At 43.2% G+C, this 10,000-nt stretch overlaps 6 non-coding genes across 6 annotated transcripts; all 6 read left to right on the top strand.

Moving 5' to 3' along the window:
* The first annotated feature begins 428 nt into the window (after positions 1-428).
* Positions 429-500, top strand: Trnad-guc. The gene has a single exon. It is a non-coding gene; the product is annotated as a tRNA-Asp (tRNA).
* A 437-nt stretch (positions 501-937) lies between these two features.
* Positions 938-1,009, top strand: Trnad-guc. The gene has a single exon. It is a non-coding gene; the product is annotated as a tRNA-Asp (tRNA).
* A 6,466-nt stretch (positions 1,010-7,475) lies between these two features.
* Trnad-guc lies at positions 7,476-7,547 on the top strand. Its single transcript has one exon. It is a non-coding gene; the product is annotated as a tRNA-Asp (tRNA).
* Positions 7,548-7,983: 436 nt separating this feature from the next.
* Positions 7,984-8,055, top strand: Trnad-guc. Its single transcript has one exon. It is a non-coding gene; the product is annotated as a tRNA-Asp (tRNA).
* Positions 8,056-8,998: 943 nt separating this feature from the next.
* Trnad-guc lies at positions 8,999-9,070 on the top strand. The gene has a single exon. It is a non-coding gene; the product is annotated as a tRNA-Asp (tRNA).
* A 435-nt stretch (positions 9,071-9,505) lies between these two features.
* Positions 9,506-9,577, top strand: Trnad-guc. Its single transcript has one exon. It is a non-coding gene; the product is annotated as a tRNA-Asp (tRNA).
* Positions 9,578-10,000: the final 423 nt, after the last annotated feature.

The following is a 10,000-nucleotide window of genomic DNA, read 5'->3' as shown; positions in this document are numbered from 1 at the left end:
TTTAATTTAATCAACCTGATTGATACGTTAAACAACAGCTTTGTTGCATAATGACTTCAGAAACCTAGAGTGAACGATTTTGTCTAATATTATTGTCACAGTAAGCTGAAGTCGTTTCTCTCATCCATTTAATGGTGATTAGAGTGAATTGCTGCAATAATAAGTCAGTTAAATCTTGTTGCTTTGTTCGTTGTTGAAAAAAAAACAAAAAACAATAAGACTCGTGTTTAACGAACCTTCGGAAGTCACATATAATTTTACAATCGCTTAGCTACAATGGACTAAACTGTCTATGGTTGTTGCCCAGTGAGTGTCCAAGTTGGTGCCAGTGTACCCGAAATTTGCTTGATATTTGGTGTGTTGTTGAAATTGCTAAAAAACCTCTGAAATATAGGGAACAGATTTCATGACTTGAACCAATCATTGGATCCTCGGTAGTATAGTGGTGAGTATCCCCGCCTGTCACGCGGGAGACCGGGGTTCAATTCCCCGCCGGGGAGGCAATATTTTAATTTAATCAGCCTGATTGATACGTTAAACAACAGCTTTGTTGCATAATGACTTCAGAAACCTAGAGTGAACGATTTTGTCTAATATTTTTGTCACAGTCAGCTGAAGTCGTTTCTCTCATCCATTTAATGGTGATTTGAGTGAATTTCTGCAATAATAAGTCAGATAAATCTGGTTGCTTTGTTCGTTGTTGAAAAAAAAACCCAAAAAACAATAAGACTCGTGTTTAACGAACCTTCGGAAGTCACATATAATTTTACAATCGCTTAGCTACAATGGACTAAACTGTCTATGGTTGTTGCCCAGTGAGTGTCCAAGTTGGTGCCAGTGTACCCGACATTTGCTTGATATTTGGTGTGTTGTTAAAATTGCTAAAAAACCTCTGAAATATAGGGAACAGATTTCATGACTTGAACCAATCATTGGATCCTCGGTAGTATAGTGGTGAGTATCCCCGCCTGTCACGCGGGAGACCGGGGTTCAATTCCCCGCCGGGGAGGCAATATTTTAATTTAATCAACCTGATTGATACGTTAAACAACAGCTTTGTTGCATAATGACTTCAGACACCTAGAGTGAACGGAGTCCTGTCGCGACCACGGTGGAAGCTAGACGTGCCTTATTCTCACTCCGAGTTTTCTTTGTGCTATCTCCAGCAGTCCGGCGCGCAAATTCATCTCCGCTCCTCTATTATCTCAAAAGCTAAGTCCATCGTAACCCTTTCCCCCCAGCTCACTCCCCCAGAAATGAATCAAGTTTTCTCCTTCGGGTCCAGCCCGCCAAACAAAAGACCTTTTGTAAAGCCCGCATCTGATTTCCCAGTTCTAGGTTCCCGCTCGCCCCCTCCCAGTACTCCGCCTATCCCCCCAGTCATTATTTCGATCTCCGGTAACTCCCCCAATTTCAAAAATATGAAAACCGCGGAGCGTGACGCTTTCCATCTCGCCCTCAAAGAACTCGTTGGCGAAGTAGCCCATTCTTATGTTATGTTTGGAGGCGACCTTTGCGTCTTCCCAAACTCAATTGATCAACAAAAAACCCTCCTCTCCACCTACCAGCTGACAGACAGAAACCTTACTTGCTCCCTCCCTTCTTCTTCCGCCTCCAAGAGTAAGGGTGTCATTTTTGATGTCCCTGTTGATGACAAGGAAGAAGACATCCTCGCTGCGCTCTCCAACCAAAATGTCATCGCTGTTAAAAGGCTACCCATGAAAGGCCACCCTGAAATCCCCTCCACTACTGTTCTCCTCTCTTTCTCGTCCACCCTCCCAGATAGAGTCAACATGGCCGCACTCATGTACAAGGTCCGCCTGTCCATCCCTAACCCATTCCGTTGTAACAAATGCTGGCGTCTCGGCCACTCCTCTTCTAGATGCAGCTCGAGTCTTGATAAATGCAAAAAATGTGGGTCCCATCATGCACCAGATTTTCTCTGTACCACCAAATGCGTCAATTGCAGTAGTCCTTCCCATGAGTCCGACAGTGCAGACTGTCCCGAATTCCTTGAGCTCAAAGCCATCCTAAAATTCGCCACATTAAACGGGATCTCTGTTCAGGAAGCGCGTTCTAAACACAGGAGCCTATACAGCCAAGCCACCCTCAGAGCCAAACGTAGCTTGCCTCACTCAGACCCAAGTAATTCGAACTTCAACACCCCCGATCCTTTGAGCTCCCAAATTTCCTCTCTTCAAGACGAAATCAAACAGATGAGAGAGATCACTCTCCCCGGCCTAAACGCATCCATTGCCGCCTTAACTAAGGACCTCGACAACACCAAAAAGAAAGTAGATAATTTTGACCAGCGCTTCGACAATTTCGCCATAAAACAAGACTCTCGATTCGACTCTATCGAATTCTTATTGCAACAACTCACCGCTGCCATCTCTCCACTGACATCTAGCCATTCTCCTTCCTTCATTACGGGCAAAGTCGTCAACCCCAACCCTGCTCTCCCCACCCCCTCTTCTAACCATAGACCAATTGTGCCTATGACCAATCCCTCCCTAAGCAGTGTCAATGACTATTCTTCAGAAAACCACCTCGCTCTCTCCAATAACATGTCTAATGATTAAGAACCTTTCTTGCCTTCAATGGAACGCCCGTGGTTTAACTAAATCCAAGCTCGAGGAGTTCCGTATCCTCCTTAATCAATTTAATCCCGACCTCGTCTTTTTGAGTGAAACTCACTGGTCCCACCATTTTTGCGTTAAATTTAAAAATTATCATACCATTAAGAAGGATCGCCATATGCGACGAGGAGGTGGCGTAGCCCTCCTTATAAAGAAATCTCTTCAATATTCAGTTGCCAACCCCCCTATTCAAAGCTCCCTTGAAATCATCAGCGCGAGCGTTTTCACTCAATCAGGAGAAATCGAATGTTTTTCAGTTTATTGCCCCAAAGGTAACTGCTCCCAAGAAGAAATTAACCTTCTCATTTCAAGACCAAACCACTTTATCCTGGCCGGCGACCTTAACGCCCACCATCAACTTTGGGAATCCTCTCCCACTGTCAACACAGCTGGTCACTCAATCAGTAAAGCCATCATCGATCACCCCAACGCTTCTCTCATTACCCCCCTCGACTTAGGCACCCGAATCGACCCTAGCTCTGGTAAACCCTCCACTATCGACCTCTTCATCACGTCATCTCAATTCGTCTTGAATTCTAACATCAGCCTTGGCCCCTTCTGCGGGAGCGATCATCTACCAATCTTTACTACACTGAACGCGGACCCCATCCGCCTATCCTCCAAACCCCCATCATGGATTTTCTTAAAAGATAAATGGCCCAAGTGGAACGCCGATCTCGAGAGCTGTCTTACTTCATCCTCCTTTCACGTTCTATCTGACCCCAAACAAATGTACGACTCTTTCAAAAACTCCATTCTATCAGCCAGCCACTTGAATTTCTCTATGACAAAATCCTCCCCAGAGTCTCTTAGGGAACCCCGTCGCCCATGGTGGTCAAACGAATGTCAAGCCGCCGTTGCATCAGCTAAAAGAGCCGAAAAGGCCTGGCGTAAATCCCCACTCTCATCCGAGAAGAGATTAGCTTGGAAGAAAGCTGAAGCAATCAAGAAACGACTTATAATCTCAGCCAAAAAAGCTGCCTGGTCAACCTTCATCAATAACCTCAACCCCCAATCCAACAACAACCATGTATGGCCCTTTATGAGAGCCATGAGCGGCCAAGGAAATAACTGTATACCCATAGCTCCTGTAATTAAGAAACCAAACGGCGTCTCTCTTACTTCTCCAATAGATATTGCAGAATCCTTCCTCGATTTTTTCAGCAACCCTCCTGACTCCCTATCCGACCACTCAATCGATGAAGCCACCCTCTCTCCTATCATCAATTCTCGTATAGCTGATAACTCTCCTAATCAACTTAATCTTCTCTTCACACCCTATGAATTAGAATCCGCTCTAGTTAAAATCAAAAGTAGATCCACCGGCCCAGACAACATACATAATGAAATGCTAGCCAACTTATCAAACAACAATAAACGCAGCTTACTCCTCTTGTTCAACTCCCTTTATCAGCTCTCTTTCGTCCCAGAAGACTGGAAGAAGGCAATTGTAATTCCCCTTCCCAAACCAAACAAACCATCAGATGTAGTCAGCTCCTATCGCCCAATTAGCCTCACCTCCTGCTTATGCAAACTTTTCGAACGTATTATCACAAACCGCATCTCCTGGTATGTTGAAAGCAAAAATTTGATCTGTCCAAACCAGGCCGGCTTTAGAAAACGGCGTTGTACTACTGACCACCTTGTCCAGCTAGACCTCGACATAAAAAGGAGCTTCAAAGAAAAACAGTCTACGGTGGCTGTTTTTCTCGACATTGAAAAAGCATACGATTCGGTATGGATTACCGGCCTCCTCTATAAACTGTCGAAAATCGGCATTCACGGCTCTTGTCTCGCTTGGCTATCCAATTTTCTCCAAAATCGCTCCATTTGTATCCGCCTTGGTAGTCACTCTTCAGCATTCAAACTCTTAAAAAATGGCGTTCCCCAAGGCGCCGTTATCAGTCCTCTACTGTTCAATATCATGCTTTTTGATTTCCCTCTCCCCTCTATTAACTCCCAGCTCCTACTCTTCGCCGACGATGTCACCATCTACTCAAAAGTTAAACGCCCCATTGATGCCGAAGTTACTCTCCAACCCTACCTAGATAAAGTCGCAAAATGGGGGAAAAAATGGAAACTTAAATTCTCAGCAGCCAAATCGTCCGCCGTATCCTTCACCCGTTCATATAAACCCGGGGACGACCCGCTTTTATTCATCAACGGCCGCCGCATCCCAAATGTATCAAAAGTGAAATTTCTTGGCCTTACTCTCGACTCAAAGCTCCTATGGAAAGACCACATAGCCCAAGTAGTAAACAAATGCATTAAAATTAAAAACGCCTTCTCGATCATCTGTAAAGCCTCCTATGCCCCCTCTCTCCGTTCCTTGTCATCGTTATTCAAAAGCCTAGTGCGTAGCCGCATTGACTACGGCTTAATTGTATACGGCTCAGCCAGCAAGTCCCATCTCAACAAAATCGACGTCGCCGCTAGATCTATTCTCCGCATCATCCTCGGTTCAAAACCCTCTTCTCCTACGGAAGTCATTTACGCCGAATCAAATACTGAGCCCGTCGCCTACAGAAGAGATTGGCTCGCCTCCAAATATGTGATTAACCTCAGCTCAAACCCCAGAAACTTAACGTTCAACTCAATAAAAGCTTTGTTCTCATCCTCCGACCAATGGCCAACGAGATGCTCCCCATGTCTGCTCTCAATCTGCTCCAATCTTAAATTAAAGAATCACAACCTGTTTAGCCTCTCCTCTGACATCACCTACCCGTCTTCCATTCCCCCTCCCCCATGGTCTCCCCCTCTCTTTGAATCTAAATGGTTCCCTCTCAAAAAATCAGCCGCCTCAATTAATCCACAGCTCACCTCTATCATCTTCAACTCCCTCGTGGAAAATATACCCCCGCCCGACATCATCATCTTCACCGACGGCTCTGTCAAACCAAGCCCTCCTCGCTCTACATGCGCCATCTTCATTCCCGCTCTTAACTGCTCTAAATCCTGGCTCCTCTCCCAAGGTTCCGGTATATTTACCGCCGAACTCTACGGAATTCTAAAAGCACTCGAATCAATCTACGCTCTAGACCAACTTCCCCCTTGCATCCACATTTTCTCAGATTCCAGCTCCGCCATCAAGGCCCTCTCGGCCCCCATATCCCCAATTCATAGTTGCATCTCGGAGATCAAAAATCTCCTCAATTGTCTCCTCTCTAGTGGCACCAAAACAATTATTTACTGGATTCCCAGTCACTCCGGTATTACCGGTAACGAAATAGCGGATAAACTCGCCTCCGACGACAGCGACCCCTCCTCCAGAAGCCTAATCGAAAATTCCCTATCAACAGGGGAACTCATCTCGTCATTGAAACATTCTTGGGAACAATCGCTTCTAGCTCACCTTCACAAATGCAAAAAGCCCTGCGTTCAAATGAGAACCAAGCCTGGCTTCATCCCATGGCACCACTCCAAAGACAGAGCAACATCAACTTGCCTTCACCGCTTGAGAAACGACCACAACCATCTAAACGCTTTCGCTCACCGCATCGACCAAGATGCTGACCCGAGCTGCCGATTTGGTTGCCCAGCCATCGAATCTACAAAACACGTCTTAATTGATTGTCCTACCCATCACGCTCATCGCCTTAATCTCATCCGTTTCCTCAACTCAAATCGTCTCCCCTTGAACCCCCAAACGCTCCTGGGCCTCGACCCCTCAATCAGCCCAAAAACTCAATTTAAACTCAACAATCTCCTGTCATCATACCTAAGCAAAACGGGCCTCCGACTTATCGCATAATTCTCAAACCTACCTCATCTCCTCCCCCCCCCCTCTTCATCTCCATCTAAAATCAAATCCAAAAGCTCCGAAACACAGTATTCATCCTCGCCGGTGCATGAGGGTCCTCCAATAATTTATTCGGAAGACCAGATGTCAGCCTTAAATCTGGCTCCCCTGGATCCTAGATGCCAAGGCAGACGCACCTAAATTCTCACCAACCAACCAACCAACCTAGAGTGAACGATTTTGTCTAATATTATTGTCACAGTAAGCTGAAGTCGTTTCTCTCATCCATTTAATGGTGATTAGAGTGAATTGCTGCAATAATAAGTCAGTTAAATCTTGTTGCTTTGTTCGTTGTTGAAAAAAAACTAAAAAACAATAAGACTCGTGTTTAACGAAACTTCGGAAGTCACATATAATTTTACTATCGCTTAGCTACAATGGACTAAACTGTCTATGGTTGTTGCCCAGTGAGTGTCCAAGTTGGTGCCAGTGTACCCGAAATTTGCTTGATATTTGGTGTGTTGTTGAAATTGCTAAAAAACCTCTGAAATATAGGGAACAGATTTCATGACTTGAACCAATCATTGGATCCTCGGTAGTATAGTGGTGAGTATCCCCGCCTGTCACGTGGGAGACAGGGGTTCAATTCCCCGCCGGGGAGGCAATATTTTAATTTAATCAACCTGATTGATACGTTAAACAACAGCTTTGTTGCATAATGACTTCAGAAACCTAGAGTGAACGATTTTGTCTAATATTATTGTCACAGTAAGCTGAAGTCGTTTCTCTCATCCATTTAATTTTGATTAGAGTGAATTGCTGCAATAATAAGTCAGTTAAATCTTGTTGCTTTGTTCGTTGTTGAAAAAAAAAACAAAAAACAATAAGACTCGTGTTTAACGAACCTTCGGAAGTCACATATAATTTTACAATCGCTTAGCTACAATGGACTAAACTGTCTATGGTTGTTGCCCAGTGAGTGTCCAAGTTGGTGCCAGTGTACCCGACATTTGCTTGATATTTGGTGTGTTGTTAAAATTGCTAAAAAACCTCTGAAATATAGGGAACAGATTTCATGACTTGAACCAATCATTGGATCCTCGGTAGTATAGTGGTGAGTATCCCCGCCTGTCACGCGGGAGACCGGGGTTCAATTCCCCGCCGGGGAGGCAATGTTTTAATTTAATCAACCTGATTGATACGTTAAACAACAGCTTTGTTGCATAATGACTTCAGACACCTAAAGTGAACGATTTTGTCTAATATTATTGTCACAGTAAGCTGAAGTCGTTTCTCTCATCCATTTAATGGTGATTAGAGTGAATTGCTGCAATAATAAGTCAGTTAAATCTTGTTGCTTTGTTCGTTGTTTAAAAAAAAACTAAAAAACAATAAGACTCGTGTTTAACGAAACTTCGGAAGTCACATATAATTTTACTATCGCTTAGCTACAATGGACTAAACTGTCTATGGTTGTTGCCCAGTGAGTGTCCAAGTTGGTGCCAGTGTACCCGAAATTTGCTTGATATTTGGTGTGTTGTTGAAATTGCTAAAAAACCTCTGAAATATAGGGAACAGATTTCATGACTTGAACCAAGCATTGGATCCTCGGTAGTATAGTGGTGAGTATCCCCGCCTGTCACGCGGGAGACCGGGGTTCAATTCCCCGCCGGGGAGGTAATATTTTAATTTAATCAACCTGATTGATACGTTAAACAACAGCTTTGTTGCATAATGACTTCAGAAACCTAGAGTGAACGATTTTGTCTAATATTATTGTCACAGTAAGCTGAAGTCGTTTCTCTCATCCATTTAATGGTGATTAGAGTGAATTGCTGCAATAATAAGTCAGTTAAATCTTGTTGCTTTGTTCGTTGTTGAAAAAAAACTAAAAAACAATAAGACTCGTGTTTAACGAACCTTCGGAAGTCACATATAATTTTACAATCGCTTAGCTACAATGGACTAAACTGTCTATGGTTGTTGCCCAGTGAGTGTCCAAGTTGGTGCCAGTGTACCCGAAAGTTGCTTGATATTTGGTGTGTTGTTGAAATTGCTAAAAAACCTCTGAAATATAGGGAACAGATTTCATGACTTGAACCAATCATTGGATCCTCGGTAGTATAGTGGTGAGTATCCCCGCCTGTCACGTGGGAGACAGGGGTTCAATTCCCCGCCGGGGAGGCAATATTTTAATTTAATCAACCTGATTGATACGTTAAACAACAGCTTTGTTGCATAATGACTTCAGAAACCTAGAGTGAACGATTTTGTCTAATATTATTGTCACAGTAAGCTGAAGTCGTTTCTCTCATCCATTTAATTTTGATTAGAGTGAATTGCTGCAATAATAAGTCAGTTAAATCTTGTTGCTTTGTTCGTTGTTGAAAAAAAAAACAAAAAACAATAAGACTCGTGTTTAACGAACCTTCGGAAGTCACATATAATTTTACAATCGCTTAGCTACAATGGACTAAACTGTCTATGGTTGTTGCCCAGTGAGTGTCCAAGTTGGTGCCAGTGTACCCGACATTTGCTTGATATTTGGTGTGTTGTTAAAATTGCTAAAAAACCTCTGAAATATAGGGAACAGATTTCATGACTTGAACCAATCATTGGATCCTCGGTAGTATAGTGGTGAGTATCCCCGCCTGTCACGCGGGAGACCGGGGTTCAATTCCCCGCCGGGGAGGCAATGTTTTAATTTAATCAACCTGATTGATACGTTAAACAACAGCTTTGTTGCATAATGACTTCAGACACCTAGAGTGAACGATTTTGTCTAATATTATTGTCACAGTAAGCTGAAGTCGTTTCTCTCATCCATTTAATGGTGATTAGAGTGAATTGCTGCAATAATAAGTCAGTTAAATCTTGTTGCTTTGTTCGTTGTTGAAAAAAAACTAAAAAACAATAAGACTCGTGTTTAACGAAACTTCGGAAGTCACATATAATTTTACTATCGCTTAGCTACAATGGACTAAACTGTCTATGGTTGTTGCCCAGTGAGTGTCCAAGTTGGTGCCAGTGTACCCGAAATTTGCTTGATATTTGGTGTGTTGTTGAAATTGCTAAAAAACCTCTGAAATATAGGGAACAGATTTCATGACTTGAACCAAGCATTAGATCCTCGGTAGTATAGTGGTGAGTATCCCCGCCTGTCACGCGGGAGACCGGGGTTCAATTCCCCGCCGGGGAGGCAATATTTTAATTTAATCAGCCTGATTGATACGTTAAACAACAGCTTTGTTGCATAATGACTTCAGAAACCTAGAGTGAACGATTTTGTCTAATATTTTTGTCACAGTCAGCTGAAGTCGTTTCTCTCATCCATTTAATGGTGATTTGAGTGAATTTCTGCAATAATAAGTCAGATAAATCTGGTTGCTTTGTTCGTTGTTGAAAAAAAAACCCAAAAAACAATAAGACTCGTGTTTAACGAACCTTCGGAAGTCACATATAATTTTACAATCGCTTAGCTACAATGGACTAAACTGTCTATGGTTGTTGCCCAGTGAGTGTCCAAGTTGGTGCCAGTGTACCCGACATTTGCTTGATATTTGGTGTGTTGTTAAAATTGCTAAAAAACCTCTGAAATATAGGGAACAGATTTCATGACTTG

Source organism: Daphnia pulicaria, chromosome 4, assembly GCF_021234035.1.
Source record: "Daphnia pulicaria isolate SC F1-1A chromosome 4, SC_F0-13Bv2, whole genome shotgun sequence".
Lineage (NCBI taxonomy): Eukaryota > Metazoa > Arthropoda > Branchiopoda > Diplostraca > Daphniidae > Daphnia > Daphnia pulicaria.
The sequence above is the reverse complement of the archived record's forward strand: the minus strand, read 5'-3'. Positions and strand labels throughout refer to the sequence as shown.